General features: G+C 39.8%; 1 protein-coding gene across 2 annotated transcripts in view; it reads left to right on the top strand.

Annotated features, from left to right (window-relative positions):
• WDFY3 (WD repeat and FYVE domain containing 3) overlaps positions 1-23,184 on the top strand; it is a 166,946-nt gene that overhangs the window by 12,973 nt on the left and 130,789 nt on the right. For both annotated transcript variants that reach the window (XM_017820126.1, XM_017820127.1), the window contains exon 2: positions 21,434-21,528. The gene's annotated coding sequence lies outside the window, so the exon portion shown is untranslated. The remainder of the gene's footprint in view (positions 1-21,433; positions 21,529-23,184) is intronic.

The raw sequence follows: 23,184 nt of genomic DNA on the forward strand, positions 1-23,184 counted from the left end.
TCTGCTTGGTCAAAGAGCCTTGTGCTGTGTAAATACAATCTGCATGCAGAGATGACCCAGTCTCTTTTTAACTTTCTCTTGACCTTCAGTAATAAGTTCAGCTTTCAGTGAAAAATCAAATATATTTAAGCATTTGGTAGTCATTATTTGTATTCTTTGTATTCTGGTTGCCCTCTTGAGCTATAAGAAGAATGACCTTTGGATGTCTCAGGGTTGTCTGTTGGCATCCTGGTATATAGAGAAATATTTATTTCCTGCTTTGAAACCTTCTCCTCCTTCCCCAGTTTGGAGATGCCTCCTGCTGCATCCAAGGGTCATGTTGCCGTGGGCTTTCTGGTTGTCCTTTTGGGATTTGTGTCCTATGTATTTGGATCCCTTTTTCCTGCTCCAGTTCCTAGCATGCACTCGTGCATTTCACTGTACTAAAATGGATGTTGTTAGAAGGTGCCCTGTCTGGAAAGAGATCCAAATAATTGTTTCAGTTCGCAATTACCACGTACCCCTTCAGTGTGCTCATCCAGGTGTATGAATTATTGGCTTCTGTTAATATATTGGTTCCATTAGCTGGTGTACCTTTAATGTGATTAAAGGGAGGTTGCTGAGCTGAAGGTATCAGTTTAATGATGCTGAGCAGCCCGTGGCAGCTTTGATAGTGAGTGAATATATTCATGTGAGGATACCACATTTATCTCAAAATGATCAATTTAATAATGTGGGTGAGATAGCAAATATAGACATCTTTGAGAAAGATGTCTGGAAAATCTGAACTAATATAGCTTGTCTAAACAACGTTATCATCATCACCTACAATTCAGTCTCAAAATGGTTGAAATTTCATTACTCAACCCAGTAGGTGAAGGCTTGGAGGGAGTTGTTTCTTTGAGTTTGTTTCTTTGTTTTGTGGGCTTTTGTTGTTGTTTTGGGGTGTGGGATTTTGTGGTGCTGTTTTGTGTTTTGTTGTTATGGTTGTGCGTTTTTTTGTTTTGTTTTATTCCCCCTGTAGTTCAAGCATGTCAGATGATTTCAGAATATGAGATCCTCCCAGTACTAAACCAGTTCGTTTCTTTTTGGCTTCCAGCATGCTGGTTGTGTTGTCAACAAGGCAGGGAGATGGAGGTGGAGACAAAGCAGTGCCATTTGTGCCACAGTAGTTCTTGGAAGACAGTTTCTCTTCTGAACATTCTAGAGAAGTTATCTTAATAGATCTGCAAGCCTAAGAAAATGATATTGCAGTCATCATGCAAAACTCTTCTTCTCATCCTCATCAGTTTAGGAAATAGCACTAGTCAGTCTCACTTGAACACAGAGAGGGATTTGTTCCTGCTCTTTAACTGGAAGAAAAAGTCTGGGGATTTGAGGAGGCAATATGTCTTTTCTGCCTCTGACACCGTTTGCTCTTCAGTCACCCTGAGATTTTATTTCTGCTCTTTGTTTCTTTCTTTCCTTCGTCTCACTGTAGTTAGATAATTCCAGTTACCAGTTGCTTTTGGGAACCTCCTGCTGGATGGTGGAGTTCTTGATAGAGGAGGAGGTGCTGTCTGAATTACACTTCACATTATCAACATGGTTATAAGTTTTTCAGCTGCTTCCAGGCACTGTGCTGACAAGTCTGGACAGGCAGACGGAAGGAATGTGTCAGCTTGCCACAAGTAAGAGAACCCAGGTTAGTGACCCATCTCTCTTTCACAGTTAGTGTTTCTCTTGCAGTGTTTGTTCTTGTAAGTCTGGCAAGCTCCTGGGAGTGCTTTAAATGAAACAAATGCATTAATTTGCTTTCCTGTTTGGGTTTCTTTTTCATATTTTACTCTTGAAAAAACACTGCATATGAGAACAAAAGAGTGTGTGTTTGTGTGCTGGTTTGTCAGAGCATTCATTTATCCTTTCTGGTGGTTTGAAGGATTTTTTGGAGTCTTTTTTTGTGCGTGTGTGTGTGTCATAATCTCAATTCTATGCTCTTCCTGATGTGCCCTTGAAAGAAAATTTTTTATGGGGGCTTTCTGCAGGTCTATTGCTGATCCAGTCGGCTGGGCTTCTGTTTTAAAACAACTGCTTTGGATTTATGCCAAAATGTTGCTTGGAAAAAGATTGCTACAGAGCATTCCTCCAGTGTCCTCCTGGAAATGCGTCAGAGCAGGGGAGAAACCACAGATAGCAGTGTGGAACTGATCCACTCAGACCCTTCTCAAAACTTGCCCCTCCTCCCTGCCTTTTTCTTTTTTTTTTTTTTTAATATGGAGATCCGATTAATTATTCCCCCTCCCCGATTGCTTCTTATAATTTCATTTCATTTACATCCAGGATATCACTGATGTTCTAAACATTATTGCCATTTTCAGAAAGGCACTTTTTATTTTTTTTTTATTTTTATTTTTTATTTTATTTTTATTGCTGTTATTTTTATTTCAGCATATACATGCACAGGTAATGTGGGATCAGCATAATTGTTTCTGATTAAGAGAATCTAGATTGGCTCCCTTTTGTCCATAGGATTGGTGATCAGTGAGTTAACTTCAGTTTTATGCAAAATATATAAATCCTAGTTTTGTTTCTTTGTGTTCATTTCATGTTGACTGGGATGATAGAGGGATGAAAGTTTTATATTTCTTTTGCTGGGGAGGAGAGTAGTTGTTGAGACTTGGCAAGTTTAGGAAGTGGTATGTTCATGTTTGTGTTCTTTTCAGGGCAAAACATAATAAGCTTTGGGATTTCCTAGATTATGCTACTGACAAAGCAGGCAAAAGCCTTTTAATGGTTTTAAGGGAAAAACAAATGACAGTTATTTTCATTACTTTATGCTATTGTTGCTTTCATTTTTTGACCTCTTCCCAAACTAAGCTTTAGAGTTATAAAGCAGGAATAATCAGATTTGAACATCTGTGTTTGAGCTTCTAGTGGTTTAAGTAAATAGATTTTCAGGACTTGTGTGCCCACAAAACTGTGGTCTGTTCCATTTTGCATCTCCTTCATGTCTCCTGGATGCATCCCCTTTTTCCCTCCTGCATGCAGAACTTGCCTGCTCAATTTTGTTATTTTTTTCCAAGTCACTAATAATTGCCTTTTTTTCCCCTCTTTACTTCTGGTTTGTTCTTTTCTCTCTCCCCCCTTTGAAGAAAGAGGTAGATTTAATTTAATGGGGAAGACTTTTCAGGACCCAGAATGAGTCTCAATTATATTTACAAAGCCTAAAGACAAATTACCTGGATGTAAAATGCCGAGTATCTTATGAGGGGTTTTGCAGTAAGTCTGGGTTAGTTGTCTGTCCGTTCTTTATTGAGAAAGAGGTCATTATAGACTTGAAGTATTTGATATTGGATAGTGGGTGATTGAGTTAGAAGAAAATGCTCATTAGCTGAGCTGCACAGAGGGCAGAGTTCACCTCTCATAAGTGTGTGGACCCAGCTGTCCATAATCAAGATATAGTGTAGAATGCCCTTATAGCCCTGGGAGGAAGTAAATGCCATTTACAGGTACTTAGTTCCCATTACCTTAGACACTGGTTTGAAGATCACACTTTCAGAGAGCTGTTTAATGAGAAGTTATCAACTATAGAGCAACCCTAGGCACCTAAGAAGTGAGTAATTTGATTGTCTTTTAGATGTGTAAATTTACTAATAAGACACATTTTTATATAAACCATTTATGTGTGCATTAGAAAGTGGGTAGCAGAGTAAAGAGCATTGGAATCTTAACTATGAGCTTTATCACTACCTTAGTTTTTAGCATTTAGGTATCTGTCTTGTAAGTAAATTTATTACAATACCAGATTTTGCTTGTTGGAGTCCTGGAGCACTTTGTAATTTTTCTCTCCTTCTGCTCCTTCCTTAGCTCCAAACCCAAAAGGAATGGGGGGTGTGTAGGATTTTTATATCTTGTCTTTTTGCAAAGAAGGTCATCACACACTTTATCCACAATAGCTGTTCCAGTTGCACTTGGATTAGTGTACAGTAGTGTCTTGAGAGTTGGCTGGAGTTGCTTTACTCTTTGAACAGGTAAAATGGTTCCCCTGAGTCCCAAACATGAGAATTGTTCAAAGTGTTTGCCAGAGAGCTGGGAGGGGAGTGAGGGGACTGCTGATGAAGTTGGTGTAAGGGGCGCTTGTTGCAGAGCAGGTCATTAATCAAAATTCGGAGTTGTTGCAGAAGCATTAGGAAAGGTAAGTGGCTTACTTAATTCAGAACTGAGACATTACAGATAAACCCATGGTGCTTTGTAGCATATTCACAGTAAGGGGCTTTAAGGATTGGATTATTGCTATCTGCAGCAATCCCTCATATGCAAAAAATCAACCAAAAACCCTGAAAGGTGGAGTTGGAATGTACTGCTCTCCAGTTAAGGTGGTTGCTAATGAAATGCTGCTGTGACCTGGCCGCTGCCTCTGAAATTTTAACTGGTCAAGACAGTCTGGTGCAGTGTAGTGAGGATGGTGTGTCAGAGCAGCATCTACATCATTTTCCTGAGGCAAGTTCAGGGCTGTTAAGTTAAGCAGAGAGGAGTGGACCTTTCTCTAATTGCTGGTTCCTGAATATCTTGGATGTACAGAATCAGTGTGTGGCCAGCGTATTCCTTGGTGCAGGCTGTCAGGTTAGCAGCTTCTTTGCCTTGACTAGAGATGGTGCTGTTCTCATCTGTCTCCTTACCCAGGAGCTGACAGGCTGAGTGATGGTGAGGGGAGTATAGGTTAGGTGTCTCCCTTCCTTCTGAAATTGGTCTGGGCTTCCACTGCAAAACAGATCCTGGTATTTCCACTTTGCTTCAAGGGGAACTTCTGATTCCTGAAATTGTTTCTGGAAGTGGTCTGTGCTGAGCACAAGGGGGATTGCTTGGAGTTCTAGGGGTGAGTAGAAGGGTGAATGTTTGTTCTGTCTTTGCACAATCAGTTAAATTTGCAATGTTCTAGACACCAGCTAGAAAATAACGACAGGACATAAGTGTCAGGATGGTCATCTTAGTGTCATTGTTATGGGGGTGGGTTTTTTTATTATTTTTTTCTGAAATGCCAGGAGCCTCTTGAGTTTTATCTGGATGGCAGCGGGGATTGGATTATCAGGGATTGGCAGCAATGACATGTACCTCCACATCCAAAGAAATTCAGGAATATTGCTGCATCATGTCTTTTCTGACTCTGCAATGCAGTAGCATTGGGCTGTGAGCCCAAATTATGGTGAGAAGATGTAAAACTTCTGACCCAGAGGTAAGAAGAACCAAATGGACAAGACTTAACAGCATAGGAGAGATAATCACAGAGAAATGCAAATTTTAGATGAGGAGATAAAGCTTTTGTTCTTTTGGTCCAAGTCCTTAACAAGAGGGCTATAATTAGACTAGAATTATCTTTACAGATTCAGTGCTGGCAAACTAAAATTCAACTGCCTCTTAATCTGAATGCAGTATCTTTGCTGTCTTTTGCATCTGACAAACCTTTCACTCTGTGCAATGCCACAGCCTACAGGTCTGCACAACACATGACTGCTCAGGAAAACCTCTTTCCTGCTCACTCTTCAGTGATGTGTCATTCCTTGTAGGTTGATTTGTCTTCATTCCTCTTAGGAGTATTGTGCCAATTCTGCTGTAATCTGCAAAATACCCAGTTATAGAGTTAGCACTGTCTTAGTGCTTGGGACGCTTTTGTAATTTATGATTTGGGTTCAAATGTCACGATAGCCACACAAGTTGTAATGTTCTACAGCAACAAGAGACATCACATTTGATGCAACTTGGCCGTAGGGACAGTTTTCTCCAGTGCAAACATGTCTTCTGAGAGCAGGGCTGGAAAAGCCAGGTGGTACATTCCTGTGGCTTGGCACTGGTGTTAGGACGTGTTGCTTTTAGGGGAAATAAGATGTTTTGAGTAAGGGTCAACATAGAATTTGATGGTTAATGCTTCAGTAAGCTAAAAAGTAATGTTTGAAACTACAGAGCTCCTCCTCTTTAGTAGGATTTAACATGTAGTATTTCATTTATTAGATGCTGTGCCCTAAAAGGACTTTTTTTGTTGATTATTTGTTTTCTTTATGACGAGAAGGGCGGACATTGTATAACTTCTCAGGCAGCAGCGATTATGCAACTGATCCTGTTATTGTGGAGCCAAAGTCCTTCCTAGTCCCTGAGCACCAGCTGCTTGTGTTCTGGTTGCTGCTTTTTTCCCTTTTCTTTCTTCCTCCCTGCCCCCCTGCTTTGTTTGCGAACAAGTTATTTTCTTTCCCGTGTTGCTGTTTCCTTCTCTTTCCAATGCCAACGAGACAGTAGCTCGTTTGGGTTTATTCTTCAATTCAGGAATGTCGCAAAATCAAACTGTCTTTGTATATCGTGGGAAGAATTAAATGTATAGAGCAGTAGAATTGCTCGGTATTTTACGGGTATGTAAGAAAAGGCATTTGCTTGGATCTAAATAAAATACTGCAAATGGCCTTTGTTGAAGCTGAGGTCAAAAGTTACAAGTTCATGTTCTCATGATATTAGAAACATGTAAATAACTGGTGTTTGTTTGGTTTGGGGTTTTTTTTCCTTCCTTCAAAGGGTGGGCCTGAGAGAAATTTTAATTCTCCTCCCCGGCCTTGCCCTGGGATCACCAAATAATATATAGTACTCCTGTGTATAAGATGAGGTGGTTGTAAATCTTATGCTTTTAGAGCCAAATGATCTCACTGCAGTATAATAAAGGCAGTCAATATACTGTAAAAATGCTTGCCCTATTCACACTTCATTTTCAGTTCACAGTTTATGTCATGTTGTTTCCATTTCATGTTACGTGGCTTCCTGTGAGCTTAAGTGACCAAGGCAGGCTGTTTTGATCCGTGATAAACATTTGGAAACCTGCCTGTACAGTGCTGTGTGATGGGACAAGGGATGGTAGACTTCTAGTCTACAGTGCTGTGCTCTTGCTGCTTACAGATGAACTGAGTACACAATATATGAGTCCCAGCAGAGGAGAAATAACAGTTGATCTGTGATACCACACTGTGTGCTACACTGCTTGTGTTTCATGTCAAATGTGGTCTGCATCAGTCGTAAATAGGCTCTAGCGCTTAGTGTCCTATATCAGGAAATAAATTGGGGTTAAGGGTTTAAGGTCCTTATTTAGTTTGTAAATCTTATGCTAAACAAGTTATAGGGAATACAGAGGATGCATTTTCTTGCTCCTGGTGTCTGTACTGTAGATCAGGTATTTGGGAAGGTGGCAAGATGCTGTCATTTGTATGAAATTGTGGTCCTTTTCTTCTGAGCTATCTGTGTTGGAATTTCTTTGCCTTCAGTGACAATATGCCTCTGCTTTTGGCGGACCAGGCACACGGAAGACATTTTCTTTTGCAGCCAAAAGACTGGACTCATAGCATGTATACCTCAATCCTGTCTACTCATACCTCTACCCCCCAAGTTTCTCATGACAGGGACATTGAGTTCTGCTTATGAAATATTGTATGCTGTAGCCGTGTTTGTCACTGAGTCATTTGATTATTTCCAGTGTTAGTGAGGATTCTGCGAGAATTCTCACCTCAGCCCTGTGGAGCTGGCACTATGAATTGCAATGGTACTTTACCAGAGCACCTGGTACTGGAGAAGCCCAGAAAGTAATGATGAGAAAGGAAGGATTGAAAAGATTTTTCTGGAAAAATACATCAAAACAAAAATAAAAACTAGATATCACGGCTGGCTCTTTGTCAGCATGGTGGTGGGAATGACCTGGTCTAACGTAGAGTTCACAAAAGTAATGCTTGTGTAAGACCCAAACTTCATTGAGAATTTTGAGATGGCTCTTCAGACCTTCTTAGTGAGATATTCTGTGGTCCTAATCCCAGTGTATTCCTGGAGTATTTGTTGTTTGCCTCCGTGTGTCTGCTTTATGCATGTGTTTTTCCAGTTGATTGATCCTGAGTTTAAGTGGTGTGATCCTCCAGAAGCATTTAATGACTTTTTAGGAGTTTAAATGAATACATATATAAATTAGTATGTGACTCTCTGGTTGTAGTGATGTGTTTGACAAGGTCTGGTATAGTCTGGTAACTTAAAAGATTTTTTTTTTCTTACTATTGTTGAGTTAGAAATCTTAGGAATTGAACAATATAGGAGGAAGATGTTTCTTTGCTACTTTGGAGAAAAGATTCCCCCCTGCCCTTTACATTTTCCCTTAGTGCACTGTTGAGTTTGGTTATTGGAGAGTTTATTTTCTGTTGAAGGCAATGGAAAATGATAACACTACACGTGCTTCTATTGAATTGCTGGTGAGGATTGGTACCAATTTGCAGTGGTGTTGGGAGCACACTGGAAATGAACAGCAGCTCAAGTCCAGTAATATTCTTGAAGAATTTCTTTTTCAGCCTATACTCTCTCCTGTTACATGCTGTTTGGATTTTCTAATTAACTACTAAGGACATATTCATGTAATGTTAATTCTCCTACAAGAGAGTTCAAAGTAAATTGTCCATTGCACCTGTACTCTTCCAGGAGGTAAATTTCAATTGAGTTACCTGGTAAGAAGAGACTTGAGAAGAATTTTGATCAAGAGTGGTACTTGATCACACTATGTAGAGACTGTTTACACTTCAAATCTTGATCAGGAAGAGAACTGAGGTGGTACCTTTTCATTGCAGAGACAGTAAAATAGTATTGCCTAAATTGGTCTCTTTAGAGAAACTAATTCCAACTTGACATCTTCTGACAGACCTGGGTTGCAGTATGAAAATCTGTGTTGTTTGGAAGTTGAAAAGCATAAAGGTCTAGTATTTTATCTTGGTTAAGCTTTTTTTTTTTTAAAGAAACAAGTGAAGTCCGTATCAACTAGGAAGGTGATGACATCAATAAGCTTAATGACTTGTCTCATACAAGACAAGCATTTATGTTGTTTCCTGGTTCTGTGATATGTTCCTTGAGCTCTGTTTAAGTAAATCTCAGTTTGTGAATGTCATTATTCTGGTACCTTGCAGTGTTCAGCAGTGCTCCTTGTTTTGTCAGAGGAAACCTAAATATTTCCAATTGTGTCAGAGAAGCCCAATTCCTTCAAAATAATAACATGTGAGCTTTGGTGTGTTATTTAATGATGTGGACAGCAAGCTAAATGTGACATTTCTTTACAGAATCGGTAGGAATCTACAGTCAACAAATTATGATTAGCTGGTGTCTTTAGAGGTATTTTTCAAAGTAACTGTAAGGACACTTCCTTTCCTCTGGAAAAATATATCCAAACACAAATAAACAACAGTTTAAATAGTGTTAACAGCTTTTATACCTTACCAGTTTTTAGCTTTCCTTTTACTTCATGTTCACTTGTCTAGTAGAGTGGTAATGGAACTTGATGGTATTGGGCTGGGGTTTGTTTCTTTTTTTCTCCATTATGGACATATTTTTTTGTTAACACTTTGGTTAATGCACAATTAATTTTAGCCCATCATGCATTTCTGGTTTACTCTGGTCATTCTAATGCAGAATTTTCAAATAGCTCTAACTTTGCAATAGGAAAAATAATTGTGATCAACTTGGATTGCATTTAGTATGAATAGTAGGATTTTTTCATTTGGTAAATATTCCATGTGGATAGTAGAGAAAGAAATTGTAGAAGGATGGTATTGTTGGTGGCTCACAGGCAGAGGAAGAGTAAGTTCTTCCATTATATTTGCAGCAAGTTGAGTAAGAATGTGTTAAGGGCAAGGAAGGATCAAGATGTATCATCAAGCTGTTATATTCCTCTTCCTAAATGTTGTCCCATTTCCCTCCCTCAGCAAAAAACCCAAAACCAAACCAAACAACCCCCTCCCCAAAAAACCCAAGACAAAAATGCAGACAGAAAAATAAAATTCATGCATACACAAACCAAATAACTACAAATCTGTTAGAAAAATGTACTAATGAAGTTGATTCTGTGCCCAAGTAACACAGAGGGCTGCATAACTGTGGGAAAAGAGTTAAAATTCTGATCTGTTGATACTTAAGAGGTTTCTTCATGGTTGGCCATGCAGACCACTCCAGTAGTGAGGTAACTGGATGACTGGAGAGGCATTGTAATTTCATATTGATGGGTGACATTTCCTCAACTTTAGTCAGTACATGTACCATTTTTTTCCCCCTGCATGTATTAAAACTTACCCATTGGAAATGGTCTGGATCTGAAATTTGCATCCATGTCTTGTTACAGATGTTTGAACATTCACCCATGTTTTTCTGTGTAGACATCATGTCTGAAGTCTTGGCAGGACACTTTTTGTGTGGAGGACATGCTTGGACAGAAAGAAAACATGGAAAACTAAATGTGTTTATCTGCATTCTTACACTTTCAAGTTCTTAGGATTGCTAGGCAATACATCAGGTTACACTGTTAATTGGAGGATAAAAATAGGTCTTATTTAGGGGTCGGAATCTGCTTTACGTTAATAATGCTTAGGAGTGTGTATTATAAGATGTCTTTGTTGGCCTGTGATCTCTTTCTCGGATCTGACATCTCAGAAGAAAGGAATGAATGAACTGAGGAATGAAGGGATTGTCTAGGGAGACACTTTCGAGAAACAGGACTAACATGTTTCAAATGCTGAGTGCTGCTTTCTGAAAGAAGAGAAAGAAGTACGTGGTCATAATTTTTGCAGATGATTTTAAGAGTGACTCCATTTAGACACTTTTTTCTTTTCTTTTTTTTTTTTTTTATTAGGACTTGTTCTGCAGTAGCTTAGTTTCCCTTTGGTTCAAGAAAAAAAAAATCAATTATCTTAAATTTATTGAGTACCAGTGATGAGCCACGTTGGCAAGTCTGACCCCTCCATTTGTGTAGGGGATCCTGTTCTACTTGGGGGTCACTAAAGGAAAAGATGACTTTTTACTTTGGACACTCTTTGATTTCACATTGCAGAATGAAGCAGTTATTGGGATATTCAGTATCACTTTAATCTGCTAAATTTTTAAAAAAATTTTTAAAAATTTTATTTCTTACACTTGTATTAGCTGGTCAAAACAGGACAAGTTTGGTTCAAAATGAGGTCTCTGGCAGCTATCAAGAAGGCAGAACCCAAAGCTGTGAGGACTTTGCAGACAGTGTGCAGAACAAGCTCTCCCAGGAATACAGTAAATAACCTTGGACAATATTCAGAAAGTCTGTCTTCTGTCAGGACCATGGTAATAGTTAAATGGATTTCTTTGTTTCCAGGTAACTACTGAAATAAGACATTGTCTCATTTACCGTCAGAAGCTGGTAAACTGTGAAGTAAAACAGGCATTTATGCAAGTTGTTTTCTTAATGTTCCTTTTCTAACATGCCTTGTTACTTCATTGAGTCAGGAAATACTTGGATGTGGAGAGAGCTGTCCGAATATATACCGGTCTTGCAAACTCAGAGTACAAAAGACAGGTTACATATGGGAGTTCCAGGAGCCAAGTAAAAGGACTCTTTTGTGAGATGAGAATCAGAGTTCTGCAGAACTCTTCTGAGATGTGAAGGCTGGCAAATTGTGGTGAGATGACCAGCACCACAGTAGCTACAAAACATGTTATAGCTGTACATGTACTTTGGAAACAGACTCTGGGAGCTGAAGATTTCTGGTGTAGCATGTGATAGAATAAGTACATCTTTATTATTAGGATTTACGTATATGGTCAACTTTGACTTGTTCAGTTACAGTGTTGAACAGAATCTTTAGGTTTTTTGTAAACATTTAAATATGTACTGATCTGTTCCTTTGGTGGTCAGGATGCTAATTGCCTTATCTCTATCTGAGCTGACAAAATTCTCTAGCAAAAAGAGATGTTGACCTAGAGGCCTTCTCAGAACAGTAACATTTAATTTAACAAGGAAGCAGTTTCTTGAAGTATGTACAGTTCAAGATTTGGAATCCAGTATCACTGACCAGAAAAGAGTTCTTGCAGAACACAAATAGCTGGCTGGAAACCCAGAAATGAAAGCTCCTCTGCAAATTGTTTCCTCTGATCCCTGGATATACCTGGACACCAGCTGTGCAGCATGCATTGTGCTTAGCCCAGGGCAGGGGGACTGATGGGAAGTTGAGCAGCCTGGCTGGCCAGGTACCTGGAAGTCTGCTTCCTCTTTGCCTGGTGCCCTAATTTTCCTTTCACTCCAGGAAGAGGCTCAGTGCCGTGCCTGTTGTGAAGCTTTGTCCAAGGCATTTTGGGGAGGGCACTGTTGAAGAGATGCATGTAGGCTAAAGCTTCTGTCTGGAAAACACAGCTACATCTCCATTATCTCTGGGACAATTTCTCCATGTCACACATGGGCAAAAGCAGAGATGCACAAATGCAGGAGTTAACTGGGTGCAAGATCAGCTCTTGCCTTTCTGAACATGTTACCTGAAGGACAGCACCATGCAAATAGCTGTGCTGTTGTCAAAGGCAGCTCACCAAGGACAGCTGCTTTTGGGTGGTACCCTAGTCTCGGCTTGACTCCTGGTAGGACCACCAAAATGTTGCCATGCTATGATTGTCTGTGATCCTTGTTAAGGAAGGGTTGTTAGCACAGGTTAAAATGTTGCCCCTGCACTGGGGTTGCTGGAGAAAAACCTCTCAGAGGACTCAGGTGCTGTAGTGGGTGCCTGGTAGAGCTCTTGAGGAACTTGCTTGAAGTTTTTAGGGCTGAGTGCGAGTCAGGTACAGGAGACTCTGCTAGTCAGTAGTCAGGAGGTTTGTATGCTTGGGAGGGCCTGTCCTCTGCCCACCATGGTCTATAGTATGTCTGCTTTCTGTTCTTTTCCTCCTGTTTTTCATTTACTGCAGACTTAATGGCTGGTTTTCTGGCCTCCAAGCAGATGCCTGGAGAGGAAGTTATGTCCACTGGTGAAAGGTTGCCTTCCCTGTTGTAGAGTAACAGAATTGACAGGAAGCTGAAAGCTTCAGAGGGAAAAGAATCCATGCAATTGGGAGATTTGGGAAAGCAGAGTATTAAGTCAGCTGACTTTGCACATTAAATGTTAGATTGGGACACTGGGATTAAGACTCAGTATATACATGACAGCAGGGAAAAGACCCTCTCAAGATGACTCAGGTTGGAAGAAACCTTGGCAGGCCTGTAGTCCAACCTCCTGCTTGCAGCCAGACCAGCTTTGAGATGGCACCATGTTGCTCTGGGCTTGATCCTGTTGTGTGTTGAAAACCTCCAAGGCTAGAGACAGCACAGCCTCTCTGGGCCCCATTCTGGTGCCTCTCCATCCTCAGTGGGCGAAGAAAAGCTTCTCTTTATAGGCAGTCTGAACCTTTCATGTATCAATTTATGCCTGTTGACCCTTGTCTTCCCACCATGCAGTGCTGAGAAAAGCCTGGCCTTTGTCTTTGGTTTGCCAATAGCCTGTGGCACCTTTTAATATAGGTCAGCCTTCAGTCCTTGTTAGGAAGTTGTAACTTTGTGATTAATTAAAGTAAATAAAAATGAATATGAGCTTGGAATTAATGGCAGGGATAACATAGTGATATATTGATTACATTATGCAATATAACATCAGTGAGTGTAGCTATATTGAGCAAGCTAGCATGTAAACACTAATTGAGAGGGAAAAATCTTTATTTACTTTTGAGTGTATTGTTTGGAACAACTTACACACTTCTCTTAGTAAAAGAAACAAATAACCACCCCCCCACCATTGAGGCAATTGAACATAGTACTTAAAATTGTGTTGCAAGCCTCCAAATGTCATCAAAGTAGCTGATCAGTTCTTAGGAATACCAGAGCATCTGTCCTCCAGGCAGGTATCTGACCTTTGGATTTCAGAATTTTAGATACCAGTGATTTAGATAATCAGGGTTTGTCTCTATATCCAGAGGGTTTTATTCATTCCTGTGGAAAGCTAAAGGACTGGCCAGGCATTAGCTTCCCGAAATATACAGAGAACCCCTCTCTATTATTCTGGTTTCTGTTTCCAATTTGATGAAGCAAAATGTTATGTGTGTTCAGTAAGGTTTATTTATTCCTTCATAAATAAAATAATAGCTTGTATAAAAAATACACTTACTATTTGAATGTATATTTGGCTGATTATGGTTCCTGTCCTTTGATATTTGATCAACTTATAAAGTATTTATATGGTCATTAATCTTTATTTTAGAAGAGATGACCACTGTAGAAATTTTGACTATCCTTATCCTCTTGGAGATGCACAGGGATAAGATGAGAGGCGCTGGACATGAGCAGCACAGGGTCACTTACAACTAGGGTAAAAATTTATACCATGAAGGTAAACAGTGGAGTTGGTTTCTCAAAGGGGTAATGGGATTTCCACCCTTGGAGGTGCTCAGAGCTCACCTAGACCTCTGAGCAACCTGATCAAAGCTGACCCTGTGCTGGGCAAAGGTTGGGCCACATGACCTTCATAGATGTCTTCCATCCTGTATCGTTCTGCACTTACATGTAGACAGCATCCAGCATTTTGTTGACAGAAATCATAGTGCTGTAACATTAAGACCCAGTTACTTAATTTGAAAACCTCTATGTAAAAAGATAATGCTTCTTATCAAGCAATATAACTGATGAAATTTTATGTCACAGGTGACCTGCAAGTCAGTTTAACGTATCTACATAGGGAGCATCTGGAGTTTAACGCTGACACATTGTGATTTATTCTACAAGAAGCACTTTTCTTTGCTCTTAAGAGCAGAAGACTGTTTATGGGTGACTGTGGATTAATGCATCCTTGGCAAAGACTTCTGTAAATTGAGGATCGAGTACGGTAGATGAGAGTATTCTGAAGACAACTTGAAATAAATTTTACTAATCTATTTAAATGCACATGGATTTGATGGTTCATTTGGAGGGGGAATTAGCATTTATTTCCATTTGGAGCATCAGCTTATAGTAGTAGATATTATCAAAGCTTGCAAATTTAATTAGGGAGTAATTAAAAGGTGAAGGAACATGAAGCGTGTATGACAATTTTCTTGTTCCTTTTTCAGACTAATTTTGGCTTTGACTTAATATAAATGCACAATTTATGGAGCATTTCTTCTTCTTTCCAGTGGCATAGAAATCAAGGCTTGCTTTAAGTCTTCCTGACTCTTCCAAGTGACTGCAGCTACACTGAGGCAAGATTTGGGCTGTCCAACAGAGCTTGCCTGCAATAAATGAGACTGGATTTATTTCCTTGACTTTAATTTTCTTGCATTAAAAAAGCTTGAGTTGTTGGTGTTAAACTTCTCTTGCTTTTGAATTCTACCCAGTGCCAAATTGTTCAAGTTTTCTTTTTATGTACTGCTCTCTGTGTATAAGATGCTTCTGGAGGAGATGTGAATGCAGCTGCAACTCGAGCATTTTCTTTAGGGTGATGTCTCCTTTTATTGTACTTAGTTGGCACTTTGCTTATATATCTTATCAGACCTTGCTGTGTTGGAAAGAATCTGGCTAAAATGCCAGACTAGAATTTTTTAGGAGGAACTTGAAAGACATAGGAGTGTGTGGTGCTCGAGATACCTGTCAAGGGGTCTGTAATTTGATTGTGTGTCTTGGATGACTTCAGTGGAGAGCAGCAACATTTAACAGTTGTATGTATGTATGTATTAAAGTCGTTGTAATGGTCATTAAGACCCCTTTCCTGAGGGTCCTCCCCTTTGCTGTTGAGTGTGAGAAAGTGTCTGTGTTTTCAGGGTTAGTATGGAATTCGTCACGTTGTTGAACAGAGTGGGAAAACCTAAATTTTTTTTTCTAATATATTTTTCCTTCTTCTCTAAACATGATTAGTTGTTTGAATTATATATTCCCCCTCCACTTCCAGAAATTTGTGTTTAAGGTGTGGTGGTGTTTCCTCCCTGCCCACCACTGGTATTGTAGAAATACACTGGTATTTCTAGTGTTTCCAAGCTGTGTTACACTGGGTCTTGGGGACAGCAAAAACAGAGTTATGGATGATCATCATCTAAGTTGAAGATGGCTGGAGTAATAGTTGGTGAAAATTTTTAAGCAGTCTGTGGTGACAAGTGTCTGTGGACTTATTTGTGTCATTTTTGCTGTTTTATGGGAAGGTGTAGTGTTGCTTTAATGCATTTCCTTCGTCTCTCCTTGAGCATGAGGAGGTTAATGGAGTCTTCAGTAGGAAGCATGCATTCATTTGGAAGTATGACAAGAATGCCAAGAGTTGGATTTAAAAACAAAAAGCAAAGGAATCCAGTAATACCTGTGAGGAGAAGAAAGTACCTGGGTTGCTGGAGTTGTGAACTTTATTGAAAACAGATGTGGTATCTTTACTTGTTCCTGCATGCAGTTTTACAGTGCTAGAGTTTGTTTTAGCAGAAGCAGTGAATAAGAAACAGTAACAAAAGAGGGTTTTGGAGGGAACCAGACACTGCAGTTCTCTACCTTGAGGTTTTTATTTGGTTTTTTTTTTAGAAATGAAGGTGACTCTTACGTTGGCTTTTATGGTCTCGTCTTTGTCAGAGGGAAACATCTGGGTCTTTCATCCTGATCCTAAGGTTAAAACAGCTGGAGGTCCTTAGACAACATATTGCCCACATTTGTTTCTCTTCTAACAAATTATATGTACAGCAGAAATAAATTGTTGCTAAAGTTATTTCTTATCATTGTAGACAGTATGAATTCAGATGTTGGCTCCTGCTGGTATCTGGTCCTGACCTCTCACCTTATCTGGCTAAAGATGGTCTTTGTCATCATGTCCCTTTGTAGTGCATCTGAGAGTGCTCCGGTGAGCTAAAGAATACATGCTAAGCATACATCTTTACTAGAAAAGGCAGAAAATGCACTTGGATCACATAATGTTTATGATCCCTTTGATTTCCTTCAGTTAGAGGCAGGATTTTATCTCTGTGGGATGTGGAGTAAGTGCTAGCACTCAATTACTGTAATTCCTAGCAACAACTGTTTTGGGCTTCAACATCAGTGCTTTGTTCATCTCTCACTGATGTGTGTTTAGTTTGTAGGTAATGTATTTCTTGATTTCTCTTTGATAAAACGTGTGAGTTTTGTAACATGGAAGCGGGTAGGAAAATGGCTTGTTAGGTCTGACTAGGTTTCTGTTGAATACCTGTGGTGTGTGCCACAGAAGATACCTGTTACTATTTTAGGGCTTTCATTTTTTAATATTCTGATGCCACTAGTACAGTATGCATAAACTTGATAAACACAGTTTATCTGCAGAGGAATACTTGAAAATACCTCAAATAAGAGGAAAGCAGCTAAGATGGAAATCTGCAAAACATTTGTATTTCTTTTTCAGAAATGAGATATACATAAAAACAGATTTTTATGGTGTTACTTTATCAATTTTCTTCTTTGCAGAAATCAAGGGGTTTGTGAGTGCTGAGATTTGTTATTCATCACGTTTTGTGTGATGTCTGGTGAGGGAAGCAATCAACTTCTGTTTGACTTGTTTAGATCTAGAAACAACGAGTGCTGAGATATTCAGTCAAAAGTAGAGACCTAACTAAGCTCCTGGTTGAATACCTGGTGGGATGCAGGTCTGGAAATGTTTGTTACAGCAAGCAAATTATTTAAATGACAAGGACAAAGAAGTAATGGCAGCTAAGAGAAATATTCAAGTCATGCATCCATATTATTAGAATTGATTTAAATTTACCAGCATCAGTTCTGGAGAAGGATGTTTGGATAAGCAGTAGTCAAAAGTTCGGTTGACTATATCCTTTGTCTTAACAAAAAGATGTGTATATTAAAAGAGTGCATTTATTATAAAATACATATTGACCAAATGCATTTTGCGGTTAAAAGAACTAAAAGGCTTTTATTCCTATGATGGAAAAATATTTTTTATAATCTTATGTAATTATACAAACTGCATAAATAAACTCTTCAAGGAGTGCCTGTAGATTGGGAGTTGTCTGAAAAAGCAGATATCTGTTAAAATTAACGATAACTGTTGTGAAGTGTCACTTATGTTTTTATTGTTCACACTCAAGCTGGCCACCCTAATACTATGTTTTGGGCAAATAGTTGCAAATGACACATTGTAACTCTTGGAACCAAAGGAAAGCCCTTCAGTGCAGCAGGGAGCCTTATGTAAGCCATGGGTGGGGGAGTGTTTTTGGTGACTGAAACTTGTTTTCTGAATGACACTTGATTTCTGGAGAATAAAGGCTGTGGCTGCTGCCAGGGTTCAGTGGTGGGTCACGGAGATGAAGTGATGCAGAGCTGGGAGCCGGCAGCGCGGCTTCTCCGTTGTGCTGCCGTCTGCTGAATCACAGGCCGCCTGTGTGTACGGCCGTGCAGTGTTCTGGGGATGGGAAGTCATGGAGGCTTTTGTTTGGCTCTGCAAGGGCAACCGCGGTAGCTCTCTGTTATATTTGTTACTGATGGTTTATTTTTTCATGAGGTAATTGCCACTTGAGACGCTTTTGAAATGGGCAGGAGAAGACACCGGATATGAAATGGGCAATTGGGTTCTTCGCTCTGCTGCTCCTCCATTAGGCGTTTCGGCAGCCTCTGGATAGTGCGCTAATGGGAAAGCCATTAGGCAGAGAGCAAGGTGCTGTGTGTCTGGAAAGGTGCACTCTGATTCAGGGGGAACTTATATTCCTTTCTGCGCCCTTTCAGTGGACAGAGGTGGGTAAGGAAGCCTGTAGGCAGCGCAGCCGTGGAGTACCATACGTGGCTGCACGTCACATTGTCCCTTCGGAGAGTCAGGAATCTAGTTTGGATGGAGAGAGGGCGAATACCCTAAGGAATCTAGGAAAGGTGAATTTGAGTCGATTGTTTGGAAAACATAGATCCTTTCCTCCAGCATAAGGAGAGGAAGGGTTTGTTTTCAGTGTTTAATGCCAGTCAATGTATTTGCCAGAGGTGTTTCTCCTGTAAGTAAAGTAGGGCTGCTTTATTTTTGGCACAAAGAGAGGCATTTAGTTCTTGTTAACTATGTTTAAACAGTACCTCCTGCTCCCCTGTGTTTATTGGTTTTGAGACTACAAGTCAAAACAACTCTTTTTGTGTAGATAATTTTGATAAAGTGTTTCTCAAGCTATTGTGACCCTGACAAAATATGGAAGTAGGATAAATGTAAGGGACTCAAGACTTAGAGACAAGGCATTCCAAGTGTACTGTGGGAATAATATAAACTAGATAAACTAAACTTTTGGTTCAGGACCAAGTAAATAACATATGTGAAAGAGGGTTGCAAGCTGTCCTCGGGGTTTTACTTCCTAATGTTGTTCTTTACAGTTTTAGCTGGAGAAGGTGCTGATGTTACCCTTTAATTTCTGCTCAAGTAAGCTTGTGGGTTTTGAGTTCTTGCAGCCTAACTGGTCGTTTGAGCCTTGCAAATATAGTAAGTGTTAATTAAGTTTGACACAATCACAGTCTGATTTATTTGGAGCCCATACCTGAGACCTCCATTGTCTGTATTTAAAAATAAAAATCTATTATTTTGAACCTGAGAGGTTGTTGGTTATATAATACAGTTCTTAATAGAGTAAAATGTAGTTGAAGGTAGCTGAAACTGCAATTCCCTATTTGTGTTAAGGTTTGCTGCCAAGCTTGTCACAGTAACTGTTTCTATGACAGAAGGACTGTTTGTTTATCCTCTTAGTTTAAATATTTACTTGCTTCTGTAGAGATAAAATAAAAGTGCTCACCCTACTTCTTGTATTTCTGAGTTCCACAGTCCAGTTTCTACTGTTTCACACACTGCACACACATGGTATTTGGTACTGACTGGTGACTCCTTATTTTTCCCTATGAACAGATGGGGAGACAAGACAGGTAGCAGCAGAGGATAAAGGCTTTCCAAGGACACATTGTGTTGAATAAAGTGAGGATACTGTAGGGTGGAACTCTGGGCTTGATGGTTCTGTGTGGCAGTGTGAGCCTGCGGTGTGTTGCCCAGGCCTGGCATTAACCTGGACTTTCACACTGGCAGAGAAACATCTAAGATACTGCATAAATCATGGGCATTGGTGCAGTGACACTGTGTGGCTAGATTCTAGGGTATCTGCTGGTCTTGAGTTTATCTAGTTTATTTTATCTGTGTTGACCACTGCAGGTGGGAGCTAATCTCCTGAGAAAATGATTGTGAGCAGATGCTGTGAGTAGGAGAGGTAGGTGAATTGAAGTAGCGAAGATACTTGAGAATGCTAGAGAGGGGGAACACATTAAGTGCCTGAGTGGATGGATCCCTCTGGAAATTGAACTCATTAGCCCATCATCCTGTGTGCTGGTGGGCATTGGTGTATTCTTCTTGCTTGTTGCTCAGATGTTTTTACCAATTTCCTAGACTAAAACAGGAGTATTCTCTCTAAAAGCAGGCTTCAATCAAAAAGCAAGGGCCTTTAGCTTTACAACAAAATAAACAATTTACAAACTCCAGAGAGTCTCAAATGGCCTATTTTGTTAACTGACTTCCCATCCCTGTACTAGGGGTAGCAGAGGGTTTTATGGTCATGGAGGATGGAGTTAGAAGAGAACTTCTGCTTTAGTTGTTAATGCTGAACTCTTGCACTTGCCAGCAAGTTACTTCAATTTTTATTGCATACAACAGCATTGTAATAAAATGTTTTATTGTTTTAAGCTCTGCAACACCTCTCTGAGCAAGATTTTCACATTAGTGCCATCTCTCTCACAAAACCTTTCGAAGGTACCTGATGCTGTGCTGCCTTTTTTTACCCATGTCAATTTGCCCCCGCTTCACAATATCTTCCCTGCTCCCTTTCATGTACCAAACAATAAAACAACAAATGATGTGAATTGTAGTGTAAAGTTTTCCCAGTTACTTTAGGTTTGTACTGTGGCCTGTACTGTGTAGTGCACTGCATTGCAGGAACACCTGTACTACTGGTGCCAAATGGGGCTGACTGGGAATCAGAGGTAAAATAATCAGAGGTCTGCCATCTCATGGCTAATTAACCAAAGTGCAGCATTCCTCCTAATTGTTTACCAGGTCCTACAGTGAATAGTGCTGCTTTTGCTGCCTCTGCCACCTGCCTTGGGTTAGCTGGAGTATGTCACCATGATGGATTCGTGGAGTCAGGCTGAAGTGAGCTCAGACTTGGTGCCCCTTGTTGGCTTGTGTGTGTCCACTTGCAAATTCTAAGATGAATATTTTATAACTCTGAAAAAAAGAGTCAGACAAATGAGGGGAGAGGTCAGGGAAAGCCAGGCACGTTCGGGAGCTTCACATTTGCTCAACTGGGTTGGGGTCAATGCAACTTAGTTCTTATTCTCCTGCTGTAACGATGAGAAATCACTTAGTTCCTCGGAGGGATGCTCTTGCTGATCACGGGCTGTCAATGCATTAATTAGTGGTCTTGCACTTTGTATTAACTCTCTTAGCAGTTCATGTGTTCTCAGCGAGTACCATTTAATCGGGGAGATAATGCTTATTTAAGCTTACTGCTGTGTGTCAGTCTCTAGTTTGCTACAGTTCCTTTCCCAGGAGCTATTTAAAAGATTTCTTAGGTTTATGAAAGTCCAGTTGTCATAGGAATGACTGTTCATCCATTTCAGAACAGCAAAGCTCTGTGATTTTATTGTCACATTTATATTCTAACCTTTTTCTCTTTTACCTAGTGAGAGAGCAGCTTTGGTGTTGAAGAGAAACCTCGGAAAGGAATGGGCCCTGTTCTCTTGAAGCTGTTTGCCCTGATCCCAGGAATGCTGTAGAGGTTAGTGACGTGAATGCTGAAGGGCTTTTGTGGAAATTGCCTTTTGATTTGTAATTGGCACACTCTTCAATAAATTCTGTGTGCAGCAGTTCATTTGCCTGTCACTGAAAGAGAGTTAATTCAGGCACTGTCAGAACACAGTCAGCTTAAAATTGCTCTACCCAAACAAAATTTAGGGTTCTGTTAATCTGTGTAGATGCTGTAGAAATGCATAGCTGGGTGGCCACAGAAAGTTTTGTGGGTGCAGTGCATGCTCAGAGACAAGATGTATTAAACTTGAAGATTTTAATTGATAGATTAAAAAAACCCAGGATGAAAATGATCTTAATACATGATTTGTTTTTGAGTTTCTCAAGTCTCTCATTTTTACTTTTGAGAGAAGGATGCTGCTGCTCTTCACTAGAATTGACAGGCTAGGAAAGGTCCATTCTGTATCCACACAAAGGCAAAGTTATCTCTATTTCTGTCTCAAGTGACTTGATTTCAGTATTCTATCCTAGTTCCTTTGGATTATGTACAAGCTGTATAGACTGATTACCGTGAGTGTTTTTCCCAGTAGCTCTATAGTCAATCCTGCTACAAATATTATGGCCTACAAGAGGCTTCCTCTTGAAAGTAGAATATTCAATCTAGTTTGCTTTCACGTTTTTTGGGAAGCTAAAGAGGATTAAGTGGATTTATCACCCAATGGATTTCTTCTTAACTAGTGAAGTCAAAAAAAGCTTGTATAGCTATCAAATCCTGTAATGCTTGGTTTTGCTGATGAAAAAGAAATGTAGCAAGTAAAATTTGATGAAGTATTGGGAAGGGGAGCGGAAGTGGTAGGCCTGTTGAAGTGCTTCTAAGCAAAGGGGTGAATTTCCATGGGAAAGTTGAGTTAAAAATCTATTAAGTCTGTCTGGTTACTGTAAAGGATTCTAATATTTGTTAGTTTACTTTAAAAGCATAGATGTGTGTGGTGTGGCTGCTGAAGAGTAGTGTCAAAGCTTTGCTAGAATACTCTTTAACATATAGACTCTTTTGGAGCAAAAAGAAAAACAACACAGTAGAAAAAGGGCTGCAGCACTTCACAGACACAGAAAGTGAAGAGGTGACCCCAGTGGGAAAAGGCATTAGTACAAGGAAATGCTAGCTGACATTGCTCTTTGAGGCATGTAGAGCTCAACAACTACTCTTGCAAGGGGTGCCATTTCTTATTGAGAGCTTTAGTTATTCATATGTTCTCACCATCTTTATCTTTTTTCATATAAAACTGAGAGTTGTAAAGTGTTGAAGGGGAGTTATCACTTCGAGTTTAGCAAAAGCATAAGGAAAGAAAAAAATCCCCAAACACTTCCTTCCATCTGAAATCCTGCATTCCAACATCAATGCTTTCATTCTAGCTCTGTGCTGCTGCTTTTGTTTCCAATGTTTTATTCATTAACAAGAAAAAAAAAATCTGTCCACAAGAGGGGGTCTAGTAGAAATATGCCTTTTTTTACTTTCATAGAAAATACCTCGCTCCCTTCAACCTATTGTGTTTAGATTCTTTTTTATATGTATATATTCTCCTTTATGGAGAAAAAAAAAGATGAAAGGCTCATCTCCTCTCTTGTTAGCCTCCCCCTTGACTTAGTAGAAATTTCAAGCAGACTGTTGAGTGCAGGCTATTTTGTG

Source organism: Lepidothrix coronata, unplaced genomic scaffold (assembly GCF_001604755.1).
Source record: "Lepidothrix coronata isolate B3197 unplaced genomic scaffold, Lepidothrix_coronata-1.0 Scaffold79, whole genome shotgun sequence".
Classification (NCBI taxonomy): Eukaryota; Metazoa; Chordata; class Aves; order Passeriformes; family Pipridae; genus Lepidothrix; species Lepidothrix coronata.